Raw genomic sequence first — 18,232 nt, 5'->3', positions numbered from 1 at the left:
GAAGGAACTCTATCCCACATCACCTGTACCTCCTCCACGTGGTCCTGAGAGGTCATTCTTACCTAGAAAGATGGTTAATCTAATCTTTACACTCCATCAGGATATAAGATACTAGGGTCACGATCCAACACTGTAAGACTTAGGATTGAAGTAGAGTCTCATTTATAGTTGAGGAAACTAAGATGCAGGAAAGTCATGGTTTAAGCGCATAAAGGAAAAATCACATGACAAAAAATGATTATTTTGGACATGAATTCATCGTTGGGTAGAATCAAACTGGTACTATTAAAATCTTGTACAGGTAGAGAGATGGCTCAGCAGTTAAAGGGTACTTATACTAGAAAAGGGTTTTGTTGCCAGCATGCACATCAGGTGACTAATAATGCTCTTAACTCCAGTCCCAGTGACTCCACCCTCTTCTGTTGCCTGTAGGTACCAGGTACACACACACATAGTCTGTGTGCATTCAGGAAGCATTCTTCACAGACTAATATTAAAGTTTTGGGTTTTGTTTTATTTATTTATTTATTTATTTATTTATTTATTTATTTTGTAGAAACCTTGAAGAAGCAAGACTTTAAAAAAAAAGAAATGGCTGTTTAACTCAGTGTGACAGTCCACGTGCAATAAAGTACTGTGGGTCCTATTTAATGTGTGTGTGATACTGCTAAGAGTTTATGTAAGACATAAGCTATTTTCATTATAGCTATTTTTCATTGGAAAGGGAATGTCTTAAATCAGGGATTTGGCAGCCTTTGACTACCAGACAGAATCCAGCCCTGTTAGTGCCAAAAAGAACTGAAGTTTGATTTAGCAGCTGTATCCAGAATCCATTGCAGAGCTCAGCTGCTTTCCCGCCCCTCAACCCAGTGCTTAAACTTAACAGTATGCATGGAGAATCAGAAGTGCAGCTGGTCCCAGTCACGTTCTTCTTTAGTAAAGAACACTACTTCCATGATTTTCAGATAGTTTTCATTGCCCAGGTTACCCCGTTCAGAAATGCTGTGGTTTCTACCTTTGTATTTTAAATTGAGCTGCTTCCTTGGAGCGCAAGCTCCAGGAACTTTGGCTACGTCACCTGTTTATCCTTGGTGCTTATCCCTAGTTACGAAGATCCAACAAATGTTTTACAAAATAGGCATGCACCTAGGTGTTTGTCTTTTAGCAACCCCTCCCCCGCCCTTGTTCCCTGCTGGATTTTCATACTTTATCCATTGGGTATCTTGGGAAATGGGTTTTTTCCTTCATCTTTGGTAATGTTGGATTTCTTTTTCGTTATGCCTTTTCATTTTGTTTCTAATAGTGGTTTCTAAAATCACTTCCAAAGTAACAGTATAGCATGGATAGATGTCAAATATAGGAATTATGTGACTGGATTTAAAAGCCTTGGGTCCATAATCAAATCCTCTATGATTCAAGGGACAACATTATAATGAGTGGATTTAAGACCTGCTCCACAAATAAGATGAATGTCTGACACGGTAAATCTGGCCATGAGCTCACAGACACCACGGGGACCCTACTACTATATTATTATACATTATATATTATTCTGCTAAATAAATGGACATAGTGTCAAACTTCCCTCAAAATTTGTACCTCTCAGACCTCCTCAGAGACATTTCTTCGTGCAGTGGGCAGTGGTTTGCATAGAATCAACTGTCAATCAAATGCAGAGAATGAGGGTGCCTGGAGTGCTCAGTCACAGCTTCTCCCCAAGGCTCAGGGATGGGGGGGTTGGTGTAGGAGTTCCTTCTGTTTGTGTGTTGCTTTCATTGGTTAATGAATAAAGAAACTGCCTTGGTCTAGTTGATAGGGCAGAACTTAGGTAGGCGGGAAGACAGAACTGGATGCTGGGAGGAAGAGAGGCAGAGTAGGATTCACCAGAGACAGATGCTAAAAATTTTACCCAGTAAGCCACTGCCACGTGGCAATATACAGATTAATAAAAATAGGTTAAATTAAGATGTAATTAGCCAATAAGAAACTAGGGCTAATGGGCCAAGCAGTAATTTAATTAATACAATTTCTGTGTGGTTCTTTTGGGGCTAAGCTAGCCGGATGGCCGGGAAGAACAAGCGGGCCCTCTCCCTACAACAGGGGGTGGAAAAATGGTAAGAGCCAGGGTCTTCTGTACATGACAGAAGTTCTGTTGTCATTAAACCACAGCAGCTGTGGCTGGCTGCACAAATTCAAGCCAGTCAACATTCTAGCATGGAGTGGAAAGGGGAGGTCAGCAGCCACCCCGCCGAAGGAGCTATTGACTGACAGTTTATGACTTCTAGGGGAGGGAGAAATCAGTTTTCTTTAAGGGCCTGGCTCTTGGTAGATCAACCAATCCCCAATGGCTGGCCCTACACTTGTGAGTATATGAGTATATGGACAACACAAATTGGACTTGATGGGTTATTTTTTTTTCCAAGAGTACAACAGGATTGGTGGCAGGGAGGTGGGTGCGGATCTGGGAGGAAGGAGTTTGAGTGTGAATGGAGAATAAATAGTAAATATGGTCAAAATATGTTAAGCGAAACTTAAATATTTCTTTAAAATGTATAATCAGGAAAGCATTTGCTGCCCATCCTTGGGGTTTTTTTCCTCTCTACACTCAACTGCACTCAATGCTTACGTCTGAGAAAAAATGTTCCCGTGAAGATCCCCAAGCTGTCAAATGTTTCCCTTTTAATAAGGTAGCAATTTCCACTTTCCTTCTAAACCATCAAATGAACTCCTACCTAGACTGCTTGTTAACTCCTCTGCCTTGCCTTTGTCTCTACCCCCCATTTTCTTACTGTTCTTCTCACCAGCTTGTACCTCATTTAAATTTAAGTGAAGTACTCAACCCCCCCCCATCGCCCTTTTCTGTATGAATCAGTTTAATGAGTGATGAAGCCCTAAAACGCAGTTCCTAACTCCTTTTGCAATGGTTTCTGGAACAGTTTGCTGTTTGTCCTTCCGGCAGTCTAAGACTATCCTGGGAATATCAACATGTACTCCCATATAGTGCTCTGTGCAGTCTGTCATATAAGCAGTCTTCCAGATGCCCCAGAAAGTCCTCCAGGAACTGGATACGGAGGGTCTACATATTCCATACTCTGCAGCAAACACCATGGAATGTCCCAGTGTTTAAAGCCTTCCAGTCCAGGGCTCCTGCAGGCAGCTAGAATGTTGAGAAGCTGGGAATTGGTGAGGTGCCAGGCCAAGCCCATGCTAATCTTTCCTTCCAACTTAAAAGCGGACAGATGTAATTATAATATTATTTCAAAAAATAAATTTTAAAAATATTTGAGCTTGAAACTGCAAACTTCCTCTGCAAGAAGGAATAACAAGAATACTAATGGAAAGCCGAGAAACCAAGGGAATTCCTGAGCGTGATGACTGAGTAAGATCACTTTTTGATTTTTTAAAAAGTGAACAGATGTGAATTCCATAGTTGAGAAATAGAAATATCCCTGCCAGTGTAAACCCTTTAGGGGAGGAGAGCAGAGCTCCCTGTGGTTTCTGTCTTGTACATACTGGCTATCTTTAGAAAAAAAAAATCCCCACTTTAAGTATAGACATGGCATTCCCTAAGATCTCTCTAAGCCTCTCTAAGCATGGTTTCAGTACTTTGCTTGGGTCCCAATGGTTTCAGTACTTTGCTTGGGTCCCAAAATGTACAGAAGTGAAGGGAAGGGCATTTAAAATACATGCCAGGTTTTCTATGCTAATTGTTGATCAATTGAGTCTAAGTATGTGCTTGAGTCCCGCTGGTAGCTGTGGCCCAGCTGTTCCTGAGCCGTAGACCTTTCAAAATCTCCAGCTGGGTAAAGATAGCAGTTACCTTGACCTAGGAATGGAAACCTGCCCAGAAAAGTGCTTTGCTTGTTACAGTAAAGTTGCTTGGTGTTGATGCGATCTATTTTTTTTTTTTTTAAAAAAAAAAGGACCTAAAAGATCAGTGCCTTCATTTACCATTCATTGAGGTTCTAAGGTTGTGCCAAACATGATGTTAGAAGCTGGGTATAAATGATATATGATAGGGCCTCATGTTCTTATAGAGCTTACCTTCTGACCCGGGAGACAGGCTTCCGAATAACCACTGTGAGGCAATGTGATGTGAACTCTAATGAAATCGGTGTGTACTGGATGCCAGGGAGTCCAGAGAAAGGATTTGATCTCCTTTTTTTGGGTCAAAGGAAGGTCAGAGGAATTTGTGATGTGAGTTGTTTCTTCAAGGCTGAGAGCAATTTACAAAAAGTGGGCATCTCCAGTGAGCTTTGAAAGAAGAGTATGAGAAAATACGTCCTGAGAGTCCCCGATAGGCTCAGGGCATCTGCAATGAGAAGATAACCGCGAAACCACTCTGGCTTGAAAAGAAGGATGAAGCGGAGGCTGCGAGGCTTCAATAGACCGGACTGTGAGGCTCTTTCCTGGGACAGGCAGGTCTGGGAAAGAGGCTGCTACAATTCTGTAAATGATATGGAGGGCGGACCTTGAGCAGACACCCTTAGAGAAAATGATGGCAATACAATTAAAGTTCCATCTTATGAAGCCAGGGCTTTCACATGTCAGCGTGGCCCACCCCTCCCAGCTCATCTTCCATTCCTTCTCCCAGAACTAATCTTGGGTGGCAGGGATCCCACACAGCATGCCCTCTCTTCCCATGTCCTCACATAAGGTATCCCATCTCATACAGCACCCCTTCCCCAGCCTCTTGCCCGAAGAGGGTTCTTTGGCTAGTACACAGTAAGTACCTACTGCGGTAATTCACATTTACTGGTTGACAGTCAGCTCCACGGGGCAGTCGCCTTCTCTGAGATGGGAAAGGAAAAAAAAAACCTAGCAAGCCCATTGGCTGCACAGAAGGATTCAGTAAATAGTGAGGGATTAAATGAATTTCAGATGAACAAATCGCAGGACTTGGTGTAATTATTGCGGATGCATTATTAAAAAGGTGTATGAGTTCCTTGGCTTGTGACAAAATTCCGGACAAAAGCAACTTAAAAGAGGAAAAACAAACGTGAAGCTTAATTTTGCTCACAGCTTTCTCATGCTAGGAAGGCATGGGGGGTAGGTGATTACACTGTGTCCACAAGGAGAAAAGTGGGACAGAGCGGTGCAAGGGCTTGATTCAGTTTCTTCTTTTCCACTCTGTTCTGGACCCCAGCCCATAGGATAGTGCTGCCTCCCTTCATGGTGGCTCTTCTTGCTCCCGTGAAGCTCTTTGGAAACGCCCCTGAAGATGCACCCTCCCAGGTGTGTTTCCATGGTGATTCTAAATCCAGTCAAGCTGCTAATTCTTGCCATCCTAGGATAGGAGTAAAGCTGTGGCCAATAGTCTCGGCATTGGCCCTAAATTCTCTTTGTTTCTGTGTAGGCTCCTCTGCTTTTCATCGAGAAGGGATGGGTGCAGTGTCTTGCCCTGGAGACCAGGTTGGCCCAGAACTCCACATCCTTCTGTCTCAGCTAGACCAATCCTGGAATTCAAGCTCTGAGCCACCTCTCACACTCCGTCACCTGTCTGCACCCCACTTTCACCCTTCTGTTGTAATCCTTTCTGTGGGGCAACCAGACTAATCTCTTACAAATGTAAATACAAGCCCAGCCTGATTTTCCCAGGTCAAAAGCTCCCTGGAGATTGCTTACTTATTAGGATCGAATGTGGTTCCGACTTCCTGGCGGGGTCCGTCCCCTGCTGAGCTGTCTGTTCTCCTTTTCCACCCTCTTACCCTTCGTGCCCCTTCCCCTCCAATAGCAAATGACTTTGGAGATTCTTGAAAACGGGTTCTCTCTCCTGCAAGTCCCTTCCCTTTCTTTGCCTGTCTCTTACTTAGACTCTGAATTTGCTTGCCTAGCCGCCTCTGCATGTACTAGAAGCTTATGGACTAAGCACAGAGCGAGAATGATCCTGTTATTAGGACTTCTGTATAGAATGAGGAAGCTACTGGGCTATGGGAGCAATGGTGAGTGTTGTAACTTTAACCTGGGGCATGCTCAACCCTTGACAGGTGCGGAGACTTGTGATCCTCTCCAGGCACAAGCTCCTGCCCTCCATCCTTTCGTGGAATGGCATTCTTAAAGCAGAGCCAGAGACTATTTTCAGTCCAGGGAGATAGCTGTCAACCTCCCAGTTCTCATCAGTGCAAATTTGGCTGCGTGGGGCGGTGCACACTCCTAGTTCTGGACAATTGGGAGGCTGAGACAGCAAGAGCTTGAACCTAGGACAACACAGACACTCTTTCAAACAACTACAGCAACTATGCAAATGCACACCCAATAGTCAAAAGAAAGTCAGCCAAGCTAAATTTCTAGTCTTTTCGCTTCCGACTCTGTGCCTAGAGATGGGGACTGGACTTGGGCAAAATATATATGTTTTCCTCTGTCACCCTCAAGTGCATTCAGTTGTAGCCCAAGTCAAATGATTCTAGTAAAGGCTGCCTCATCCCTGCAGCCCTTACAACTGATGTGGTTGATTTTCAGTCCTGCTCATGTTCCTTCAACCCAAGGAAATCTCTGGGTGCCACAATCCATTCCTGAACAAATGAATACTCTCCTATCTTTTCCGGTGGCTGTGTATGTCAAGGCAGAAGTACCTTTTGTGGATAGAGGAAGAATTAAAGACTTCAGTTTCCAATGAAAGTTTTCTTGAGAGCGTTAGAAACAAACATGCCCTCTCCCTTTGGCAAATAATTCCATTTCTGATATGCTTCTTTATTTGCCACTATCAAAGAATCCCGAGAGGTGTAATGGAATCTAAGCAGAGATCACTCACCCAACGGAGGCCAGTCATTCTGTAGTGTGTGTATCTGTATTGTCTCACACAAGAATATTCTTTCTGTTGGGTATTGCTTCTGAATGGCTCTCATTAATTGTAGACATACAGCATAAAGAAGGGTCGCTTTTTAGGTTTCATTTTTTTTTGTTTCCAGTTTTTCTTTTCCTCAATGCTGGGAATGTAATCAGGGCCTTCTTCCTCTTCCACAGTGCTATACCCAGGCCAAAGCAGCTTGCTTTCATTCAAAGAGTAGGACTCCGAGGGCTCATGAGCCTTGAGAGTGACACACATGTGACATGGGAACAGAAGAAAGGATGACTTAGGGTCGGAAGGGGAACAGTGAGGAGGGAGAAGGTGTTAGGAAGAAAGTAGAGCATCTAAAAAAATGGCACAGTGCGACCACCAGTTTGTATTCTAACTCAAAATTAATTTCAGGAGCTCTGGAGGGATGACTCAGCCGCTATGAATGGGTGCTGCTCTTACAGAGGAGCCAAGTTCGGTTCCCAGTATCCCTGTCAGGTGTCCCACAATCACCCTAACTCCAGACAAGGATCTGAAACCCTCGTCTGAATTCCGAGATGTGCACTCGTGTGCACGTACCCGCTCACACACACACATGCGCTCATAATTTGAACCAATAGACGTGAACCTAAAACTTCAACTTCAGGGCCAGCAAAATGGTGACATGGATAAAAGCCACATAGTAGAAGGAGAGAACCGGCTCCCAAGGTCTGTCCACTGACCTCCATGCGTGCACCACAGAACCCCCCCCCCACACACACACACTCACACTCACACAAACAATTGAATGAGCAATTGAATGGATAAATAAATAAATATACAAAATTAAATTCAGTTAATTAATTTAAAAAGAAAATCCAGCAAAATGGCTCATTGGATAAAGGCGCTTGACACCAAGTTTGACGACTTGAGTTTGGAGCCTGGAACTTTAGAGCCATGGCTTCAAGTTGTTCTCTGAGCTTTCCACAGGCATCATGGGCTACACAGACAAGCATAGTCATGCACAAAGTAAGTAAATAAATAAATGTTAGAAAAAAATAAAAAGAATATTCTCTCTGTGTATATATATATATTACACAAGCATATGATATACTTTTTTATTTTATTTTTCTTTTCTTTTAATTAAAAATTTCCACCTCCTCCCCTCCTTCCATTTCCTTCCCCTATGATATATATTCTTTTTTTTTTTTTTTTTTTTGGTTTTTTCGAGACAGGGTTTCTCTGTGGCTTTGGAGCCTGTCCTGGAACTAGCTCTTGTAGACCAGGCTGGTCTCGAACTCACAGAGATCCGCCTGCCTCTGCCTCCCGAGTGCTGGGATTAAAGGCGTGCGCCACCACCGCCCGGCCATGATATATATTCTTATATGTGAATTTATATATGGTTATATATGTTTTATGTAGCAATTTAAATTGTTCTCTTCTGTAGAAACTGTTAAAATGTGTAGACCGGCATACTGTCTGAAGTGAAAACATCCTTTTGATAACGAAATTAGCAAAACTAGGTGAAAGACAGTCCTCACTCTTGGTCTGTGTGTGCTGAAAACAGTATCCATATATTCCTGATTAGGACTATACTCTGAGTATAGATTAGTTCCACAATAAAGGACTGTTTAGCAATATGACTCTGAAAACTTGTTTAAATTTTCACACACCTGACTGTATAATTCCACTTTGAAAACTGTGTGATAGCAAAGCAAAGATACTCGCAGACATGTATGTTTAATGATGTTTATTGAGACACTTCTGTGCTGACTTTTTTTTCAGCTTGACGTAAGCTAGAATCATTTTAGGAAGGACTCTCAATTAGGGCAAGCCTGTGGAGCATTTTTTTGATTACAGATTGACGTGGGAAGGCCCAGCCTCCTGTGGGTGGGGCCAAGCTAGGCAGGTGGTCCTGAGCTGTATTGGAAAGCAGGCTGAGCAAGCTGTGGAAAGAAAGGTAGTCACAGCCCTCCTCCGTGGCCTTTGCTTCAGTTCCTGCATCCAGGGTCCTGCCTTGAATTTCTACCCTGACTTCCCTTCATGATGGACACATGTGAGCCAAATATACCCTTTCCTACCCAACTTCCTTTTGGTTGTAGTGTTTAATCACTGTAATAAAAAATCTAATTAAGACATCTTTATAATAGCAAAAAGATCTTGTATATCCATAAAATGAAATCTTTTTGTGGCCATGTATTAATTTATATATTATAGAATGTATAGTGAGAAATGTTCTTTTTTCTTACTATGCTTTTGAAAAATATTTTATTAGTGTATATTTGTTGTATAAATCAATAGATTCCATGACTTTTTAAAGTGTATTTTCTATTTTGACTAAATTCACTCCCTATTACTCTCTTCTGATTCCTTCCCCACTCCACTTGTTCCCTTCTGCCTCCCAAACACCATCCTTTCTATTTTGATGCCATATATGTGTATATGTGTGTAAGGTATACATACATATATTCATATATATGTATAAATATATATGCTCTAGGCTCCACATACAAGAGAAAACTTCTATGTCTGAATTATTTTGCTTTATATGATTAGCTCCAATTCAGTTAATATTCCCATAAGTGACATAATTTTATTCTTGTTTTGAAGAATAAAACTCATTGTGTTTATGTATTTCACCTTCTTTACTAGTCCATATGCCAATGAGCATCTGGGCTGGCTCCATATATTGTGAATTCACTATTGTAAATAGTGGAATAGTCCAAGGATAAATGGGTGTGCAAGTATTTCTGGGTATGCTGATTGCATTCCTGCAGGTAGAGTCCCAGAAGTGGTAGATCTGGATCCATTTCAGTCCTTTGAGAAACTTACATACTCATTTCCACAGTAGCCCTGCCAGTCTACTTTCCCACCAGCAGCGTATGACTGCTTTGTCTCCCTATATCCTTGCAAACTTTTGTTGTCTGCTTTTTTATGATAACATTCTGATACTAGTCAGATGGAGTCTAGTTTTGATTTGCAGGAAAATATTCTTGATATAATGGTAAGTGAAAATTAGCCAACAATATTGTATAGAGTAGCATAGTCCTAATACATTTGTGTGCATTTACATGAATGTATTTTGGATTATTAATGCCTATATGTACATGGTGAGATTGTGACCAGTTTTTATTTCCTTCTTTACGCATATTCTTCCTATTTTACATATACTTCAGACTAGTGAGTGCACATCGAGTTTTTTAAAAACACATTTAAAAATTATTTTTAAGCATGTGTATTCACATGTCTGTATGCATGTGCATGTGAGTGCGGGTGCCTGTGGAGTCCAGAAGAGTGTGTCGTACCCTCTGAAGCTAGAATTACAGGTGATCGGGAGCTTCTGACATGGGTGCTTGGAACTCAAGTCAGGTCCTCTGCAAGAGCATTGCATGCTCTTAACCACCGAACCATCTCTCCAGCCCTACACGTTGCTTTTATAACCTGAACAAAAGATGTCAACCAGATCTCAGTGTTCGGAGGTGTCTGTGACTGTACACAACAGGTCCTTACTGGTGGGCACACTACTCTTTTGATACTGAGAGAAAATAGCCTGACCAAGTCAGCCAGTGGAAGAAAGAAGTGATTTTGGTTTCCAACTCCAGAAGGAGGAGCATCTCTGATGGCAGAAGGCATAGCTGCAAGCAGCAGCCATGGGAGCAGTAGCAGGAACCTGAAAACTCCTATCTTCAAACACAACGAGGAAGCAAGGAGAGCAAACAGGAAATGGCATGAAGCTTCTAACCTCCAAGTCCACCTTATTGACTCCAGCAAGCTCTGTTACCTCCCCGTAAAATGCCACCAACTGGGGACCAAGTAGTCAAATGCTGGAGATGGGGGTCGGAGAGGCACTTCTCATTCAAACCACTGTTGTGGGCATTGTTATTATGTATTATTATTATAGGCTGAAAACACACCCATTGGAGGCAAGTCCCACGGATGTAGATTTAAAGATATCCTTTGGTTGCAGTTCAGGAACATTTTGTATCCTGTGAGCTTAAATTCGACGGTCCAACTAAAATCCCAGAAAGCCCTTTCTGCCTAGCAAAAAGCAATGGATTTTCTTTTACTCAGGAGGGAAAACAAACAAACAAAACCACTCCTGCTCTCAAAGCGCCCAGAAAGTTCTGTCTCCGAAGGCTGGACTTCCCCTTTCCTATGAAATGTGACGCAGAGCCAAGTTCAGATATTCCATTCTTTTATACATGTGTCTGGTTGGCCCTTGCCTCCTCTCTCAGCCCACTGAATGGAGACTCCCACCATAAACATGCCTCGGGATGATTTTAGGGGGACTCTCATATGTGCTCATGAATAAATACTGACAATTTATTTCCACGTTGCTTCTGTGTTTTCTCTTCTTCCTATTCTCTGGGTCCAGCTTGTGTCTTCTGAGGGCTGTTGTGAACTAGGCATAGCTCTGTTTTCTGGGCAGAGTCGACACTTGTATTGTAGAATGTTGCATTTGGAAAACACGGTGCCACATCTACTGAGCATCAGCTGCTTCCACCAACTTCTCCAATCCACTCTGGAGCCTGCAGCTTGCTTTCTATGCTCCTGGTAACATCTTTTTCTAGACACCACAAAAGAGGGTTGGCTATCACTAACTAACCTGTGCCCAGAGAAGACACACCTTGGAGCCTAGGTGCAGAGGTCGACACAGATCCTTACGAAGGCTATACAAGGCACGAGAGATGGTTAGCTGAGAAAAAGACACTGCAACCTAGTCAGCCCTGCCACACAGCACAGATGTAATGTTGGATCCGTCTCCCGGGAGGCCACGACTATTGGATTCTAGCTAACTCACCTTAAAGGGCGTTGCTCTGACTCAGCTTTGGGGATGCCTAGAGCAGGTATCATAGGTACCATTTAGATTAGCGGTGACTTTGTTTGGTATGAAGTCCAGAAACAGCCCGACCCCTTTAAAGTCCACACCACAATGAAGACTCTGTCGCTTTAGTCACTGCCTTCTCCCCAGCCCCTAGCACAGAATCTGCGACAAAGCCGCTCTGAGGCTCAAGACAGGCCGGCATGTGCCATGATGATCATAGGTTTATGCAAAACAACTCTTTCCCTTTAAGTACAGTTTCTTTGGGACCAATAAGGCTGAGACACTGAACGCCTGTGACTATATCAAGAGAGAATTTCAAGTGGAAAACCTCTAGCCCCTGTTCAGCAAGGCCTCTCCTTGCATGTAGTGACAAAGGCTTCCTTCCTGGGCCAAGTGTGTATTGTACCTGCTTCTTCCAACCATCTCCCGGGAGCTCCTGAAAATTTCAATACAAATACACTTCTGCCAGGCCTGCCTAACCTGTTTCCCAGCCATGCCTGGGCATGTGTGGATGCCAGCGTTGACCCAGCTTCCTCTCTAGTAAAGACCCTCCCTCCCCGCAAATACATACGCAGTGCACACAGCCCCGTTGAATGCATTCCTAACCAGAACCAGGCACACACACGTCTGCTTACGCAGAGCCACAGCCACCCACTTCTCCATTCACATACATGCCATCACACAGAGTTACAGAGACGAGCATGCGTGTGCATGTTTCCAGACACGCCATGCGCGTTCCCACGCACAAGCACATGCCCAGAACAACTGTCTGACAGACTCGTAATTAGGTGGAGTCCTTTGCCAAGGAACTCGATTTCATTGTTCAGTCTGGAGCTTTGGACTGAACTCCCCCAAAGCTAAATCCACACACAGGACCCTCTAAGAGGGGAGGATTCTAGTCCATTTCAGCTACCCTGAAGGAGTATATCTGGAAGCTTGGCCCACTTCCCACTGTCATAACTGTCCCCTTCCCCGGCTAATACGTTCGCTCTCTGCTTTCTGCTTGAAGTATCAGTCAGGAATTTGTGGTTAAACCTCAAGTCTCTCAAAGCTGAGGCAGCCAGATGCATCCTGGCCTCGATGATAAATGAAATAAGAAAGTACGAGACAAGGCACAACATATAATGAGCTTGCTAAAAGCCACAAAGCATGGCTCCTTGGGTTCTGGGGGAGAACTGTTGAAAGCAGCGCCACTTAAATTAGGCCTTGACGGACGTGGAATGTGGCTACGCCAGGCCAGAGGTAGTAAATTCCAGAAAGGAGGGAGGTTCACGGAAGTCCAGAGCTGGGACAGAGGGATGAATACAGACTCTGTAATATTTCATATTTCAGATATTTGCAGCAAGGGGACTGCTGACATGGTAGGTTTGTGGAAGGTCATGCGGCCCTGCTAAGAAGATCCATTTTTCGCTTTGGAAAACCGAGCAGGCGAACTAGAGATTGCTGGACTTCCAAGTAAGATTGTAAGCTAGAAGCTACCTCTGAGTGAGACGGTGAAGGAGTCGTAAAGTGACAAATCAGACTTTGTCCCTAAGACAAGCAAAGGAAGAGCTTTCCATAGAAAGCCCCCAAGGAAGTAGGCAGACATGGAACAAGAGGCCTGGTGTGCTGAGAACTGCTTTGTGTAAAGTGAACTAAAGAGGCAATGGCCAAAGCCGGGGAGGAGGTCTGTTAGTGGGGTGCACGAGCCCCGGCAGCATTCAGTGACAGCGTGGGTGGGGTACATGGAGTCAGAAACAGAGAGATGATAGTCCAAGGGTATATAAGTGGCAGGTGGCAGCAAGAGACAAGATGGGGTGGGGGGGGAAGGAGATACTAAGGTCTAGGGAAGCGCTGGGAGGCATTTGTACAAGACAGACAGTTGAGATGCCATTGGCACTTTCCCATGATGCCTGTGACTGCGGAGTAGAAAAGGTTGGGAGGGGAAGAAGAGAGGCAGGCCAGGAAGATGTCACAATCATTATGCAAGACATGCTGGAGGCCTGGCCTAGGTGGTGCCTGTGGAAATTAGTGCAAGAGCTGTCGTACAGTGGATTTTGATGGCATCTGATGACAAACGCATTATGAAAGGTAGGTCATGCCAGTCAATCTCACTGAAGACTAGTGTTTGCTTTTCTATCAGGTTCAGCAGGATGGGGGTGGGGTATCATAGTCCCTTGGGGAACAAGGATACTTGTTCCTTACTCATAGCAAGAATAAAGACTTTGTGAGGAGCCTGAAACATTGCTGTCAGCCCAGAGGACACGGAGCTGATGCTTCTCCTAGTCCCCTCCGTTGCTTCCGGCACTGCCTCCCAAGCACAGCGAAAACTGCTGCCTGCTGAAGGAGCCTTGGGCTCTGAAGACATGAGGATGAACCTCTATGCATATTTTCACTCGCTTTCTAAACCAAAAGCCCCTTCGAAGCCTAGGAGAACTCAGTTATTCTCCTCAATGGAAAAATGAAGTCTCAGCCAGGTCAACGAACGACCCGCTCATCTGATTCAGTCTGGGTCACATCGAGAGCATGCTCTATCATCTCGATTAGTGTTGGACAACTCAGGGGCACACTCTAATCATGTGGTGAGTGTTCACTCTTTTAACACGGCTTGAATGAGATATGATTCATACCATGCAGTCTTCCCATTTAAACTGTCTAGTTCCAGAACGAATACACTCACAGATCGGGGCCGCCATCACCACAGTCCATGTCAGGGCATTTCATTTCCCCCCAAAGGAACACTAGTCCCCTGTATTGTCAACACCCCCGTCCCACCCAGCTCTCAGCACTCCGTCACTAATTAAATTCCCGACTCCAAGAGGTGAACAAGAAGCCAGAAGCACTTCAGTACACATTCACCAGCTAAGCCATCGCTCCTGGTGACACGCAGTTCTGGGGAAAGAAGGTTTGACTAGAACTTTCAAGGCCTGGAGCTCCTTTTATGATTTCACAACCAGAAATCAAGACGACAAATACCAAGGTTAGACTGTCAGTGTCCTCCAAAGGGACTGCTTCCACTGGCTGACAGTCACATTTCCTTCACCGGAATCTGGACAGACTTTGCATGTTAAAGAGTTCCTTCTGCGCACAGGCCAAGCCTGGAGAGAGGAAGTTGGGAGGCAGAGGGAACCAGGTGGAGATGCAACTTGGGTTTTGGCAAAATGCGTAGGGAGGGGAAATTGGCAGGAAGGAGTGTTTGCTTCTCTCGGGCCCCCTTGTGCCCTCAGGCAGTTCCTCCACTTTCCTGCATTGCTGGAGAGTGAGATCTGTTCTGCCTCTGCTGATAGGGGCCAGTGGGGGCGGAGACTGCCGGGGGAGGGTGGGGGTGGAGGGTGATGAGGGAGGTCAAAAAGACACATCCTGGATTTCGTCATCCCACCCCAGGAGAACGCTCCCTGTTTGGCCGGACTCTGGGCCTGGAGGTTTACAGCTGAGGATTCTCAGAGTATTGCCAGGAGTATGTTCACAGCAAAAACACATTGAATCCGTTGCTAATTATGAATTCTCCATCCACTTCGTATTGCTTCCAGGCAGTTTTCTCTGGCGACTGGTCTTCTTAATGCATTTTAAAAGAAGTGCCACACCTTTGAAATTTCAGCCATTTCAATTTTCAACGCGTGGTATATAGTTTAGAAGTGCACAAAATGAATTTGTGTACGCACATTACAGTTTTGACCTTGAAACGTGTTGCAGGGACAAGGAAACAATGACGGTTAGGTGATTGGTCTAGACGTGCACCACTGCTAGGCAGCAGAGAAAGCACTAGAACTGGGGTCTTCTGAAGACAGGCACTTTCTGAGATTAATCTCCAGTATACTCTAAAAAGCATCTATTTTTGTGATTAGGTTTATTTTCAAATGTCTCCATCTGCAACTATTAACAAGGGTAAAACATATTACTAAGATTCAGAAACCTGTTGAGTTAAAAAAAATTAGTTTGCAGTGGAGCTAATTGTAACGGTTGTTCACAAAACCTATTTTTTAAAAAAAAAAAAAAACCACTGGATTTATCGTAGAGAAGTTCTTATACGCTCACAAAGCATTTTATTACACTAACCTCCAGCTCGCTACTTCTTCCCTTAATGTGCCCCCTTCCATATTTGTGTCCAATTAAAACAATTAGCCAGGGAGTCCAATTACAGCGGCTCATATGCACACGGATGTAGGGTCATTCACTGGAGCATGGTGAACCTACGAGGGGCCACGACCACAAGGAAAATTGGTTCTTCCTCCTGAAGCAGCCATCAACTGCCAATGGCTCCTCAGCTAACCGAGGGACCTCGGTACTCCTCTCACCTCATTCTGAACTTTTTAACTGGCTTCATCTTCCGCAGGTCTTTTGCAGGAAACGAAAGCTACTGGGAGTTCATGGGTACCATGAGCAGGCCATGTCCGGAAGACAGCTTCTCTCAGCACTTCTCTGCATCCTCTGGCTCTCACAGTTTTTCCGAGCCCTCTTCTGAGATGTTCTTTAAGCACCAAGGGCTGAGCACTCGGCATCGTTCTTTTTTCTCAATATCTTAAGCAGTTTTGAGTCACTTTATCAATTGTTGTCATTGTGGGAGGTGGAGGGGGTAAGGCCTCTTTGAGTTGAGAAGAGCACAAATCTATGGGTATGACTATAAATATTTAGAAGACAGTTCGACAACCAAACCCTTTAGAAAAGCGAGAGTGGATTCAGCTCTGGGGCCTATGATCTCTCCAGCCATGCGATTTTGATCAGGTTTACAGCAGCAGGTATACATCCCTTCCTTGGAACAGTCTTCAAAGCCAACCAGAAAGCAGCTGGCTACCCTCAAAATAGTCATGATCCTATTGCACCCGTAGTCACGTGTTGACTGACAGGTCAGTATTGTAGCATGGCCCAGAGCTCGGTAAGACCACGGAAGATCTCCCCCAGTGGCCTGCAGAGCACCTTCTAGCCCCGTGAAAGCTAGCCAGCAGGAAGGAAGTTTCCTGGTCAGTTCCAGGTTGATGTCTTCGTGTCTAGCAATCCACAAAATATGTGAGTGTCTTGCCATCTAGTTATGGTGGGCAACCAAGAGCAATGGGAATAGCTTTCATTGTTTAGGGGCATTGAGGGGCCCCCTGGCCAATAACTTATAGGAATCTATCTCGCGTCTGAGATTTTTTTTTTTTAAGTTACCCCTTGTGTTCTGGAAACATCAACACCTACCCACCACCACAGGGCACTTCTTTTCAAACTAATGTTCTTTTTAATTATCTTACAAAATAATAGGTCTTCATTGGGATTTTTCATGCAACCTTAGTTTTAGTTAATCCAGAGCCTCCTCGCCCCATCTCTCTAGACCAATCCCGACTTAAACCCTTAATCCCTAGTATTTCCCTCCACACACACCCTTTTCATATAATGTGTTCTACTAAATCCTGCCCCATAAGGACCCTTCCCCTCCCCCTCACATAGACTCTGGCTTCCTGATTTCTACACACATCCAAGTTCAACATACAACATGTAAAATGTGAAGCTAAGATCCACATATGAAAAAGAGCACATGATGTTTATCTTTCTGGGCCTGGTTATCTCAGTATGCTGTTTTCCAGTCCCATTCATCTCTCTGAAAATTTTACAATTGTATTTTTTTTACAGTGAAGGAAATTTTATTGTGCATATGTGTTGCATTTTCATTACCAATTCATCAGTCAGTAGACATCTGTGGGGATTCCATTTCCTAGCTATTGTGAACATGGATATTCAAGTAACTCTGGAGTTAAGATACAGACTCCTTTGTAAATGTGCCCAGAAATATCTGGATCGTATGATAGTGCCTATACCAATTTACAGTCCCAAGCATAGTGGATAAAAGGTCCCCTTTTCTGACATCCTTAGCAGCATTGCTATCTGTATTCATGATAATAGTTATTCTGATTGAGATGAGGTAGAATCTCTAAGTAGTTTTAATTTGGATTTTCCTGATGACTAGTGATGTTGAATACTTTTTAAAGTGCTTATTAGATATTTGCAATTCTCCTTTTTAGAATTCTCTGTCAGTTGCAGAACCTGTTTTTGATTGAGTTCTTTTCTTGGTGTTTGGTTTCTTAAGTTGACTGTATAGTCCAGGTGCTAATCCTCAGTTGGATGTATAGCAGAAAAGATTTCTCTCCCATTCTGCAGGCTACCTCTTCACTTAAAGGATAGTTTCCTGTGCTGTCTGGGGACTTTTTTTTTAAACCTCACAAGGCCTTGTTTGTCAGTTTTTTGGGTTTTTTTTTTTTTTTTGGCCTTATTTCTTGACCAGGTGAGTTTCTATGTATCAAGTCTTTATCTATGCCTGTACCTTGAAACACATTCCATAGTTTTTCATCCAACACCTTCAGTTTTGTGTCTTATGCTGAGGTCCTTAATCCATTTGAGATGTGTTTTGTGCAGGAAGAGTAATAAGGATCTAGTTTCGTTCCTCTGCATGCAGATTATTTCCACAACACCATTTGATGAAGATGCTGTCTTTTCTCCAATTTTGGGGGATGGGAGGGCATCTTTGTTACAAATCAGATGGCTGTGAATGTGTGGTTATGTAATTGGTGTCTCTATTATACTTCACTGATGTATGTGTCTGTTTTTAGGACAGAGTACCTTGCTGTAATTATTACTAGAGGTCTGTACTATGACTTGAAATCAGGGATAGTGGTATCTACAGCAACACTTTTTATTGTTCA

The sequence above is a fragment of the Chionomys nivalis genome, chromosome X (genome assembly GCF_950005125.1).
Source record: "Chionomys nivalis chromosome X, mChiNiv1.1, whole genome shotgun sequence".
Classification (NCBI taxonomy): Eukaryota; Metazoa; Chordata; class Mammalia; order Rodentia; family Cricetidae; genus Chionomys; species Chionomys nivalis.
The sequence above is the reverse complement of the archived record's forward strand: the minus strand, read 5'-3'. Positions refer to the sequence as shown.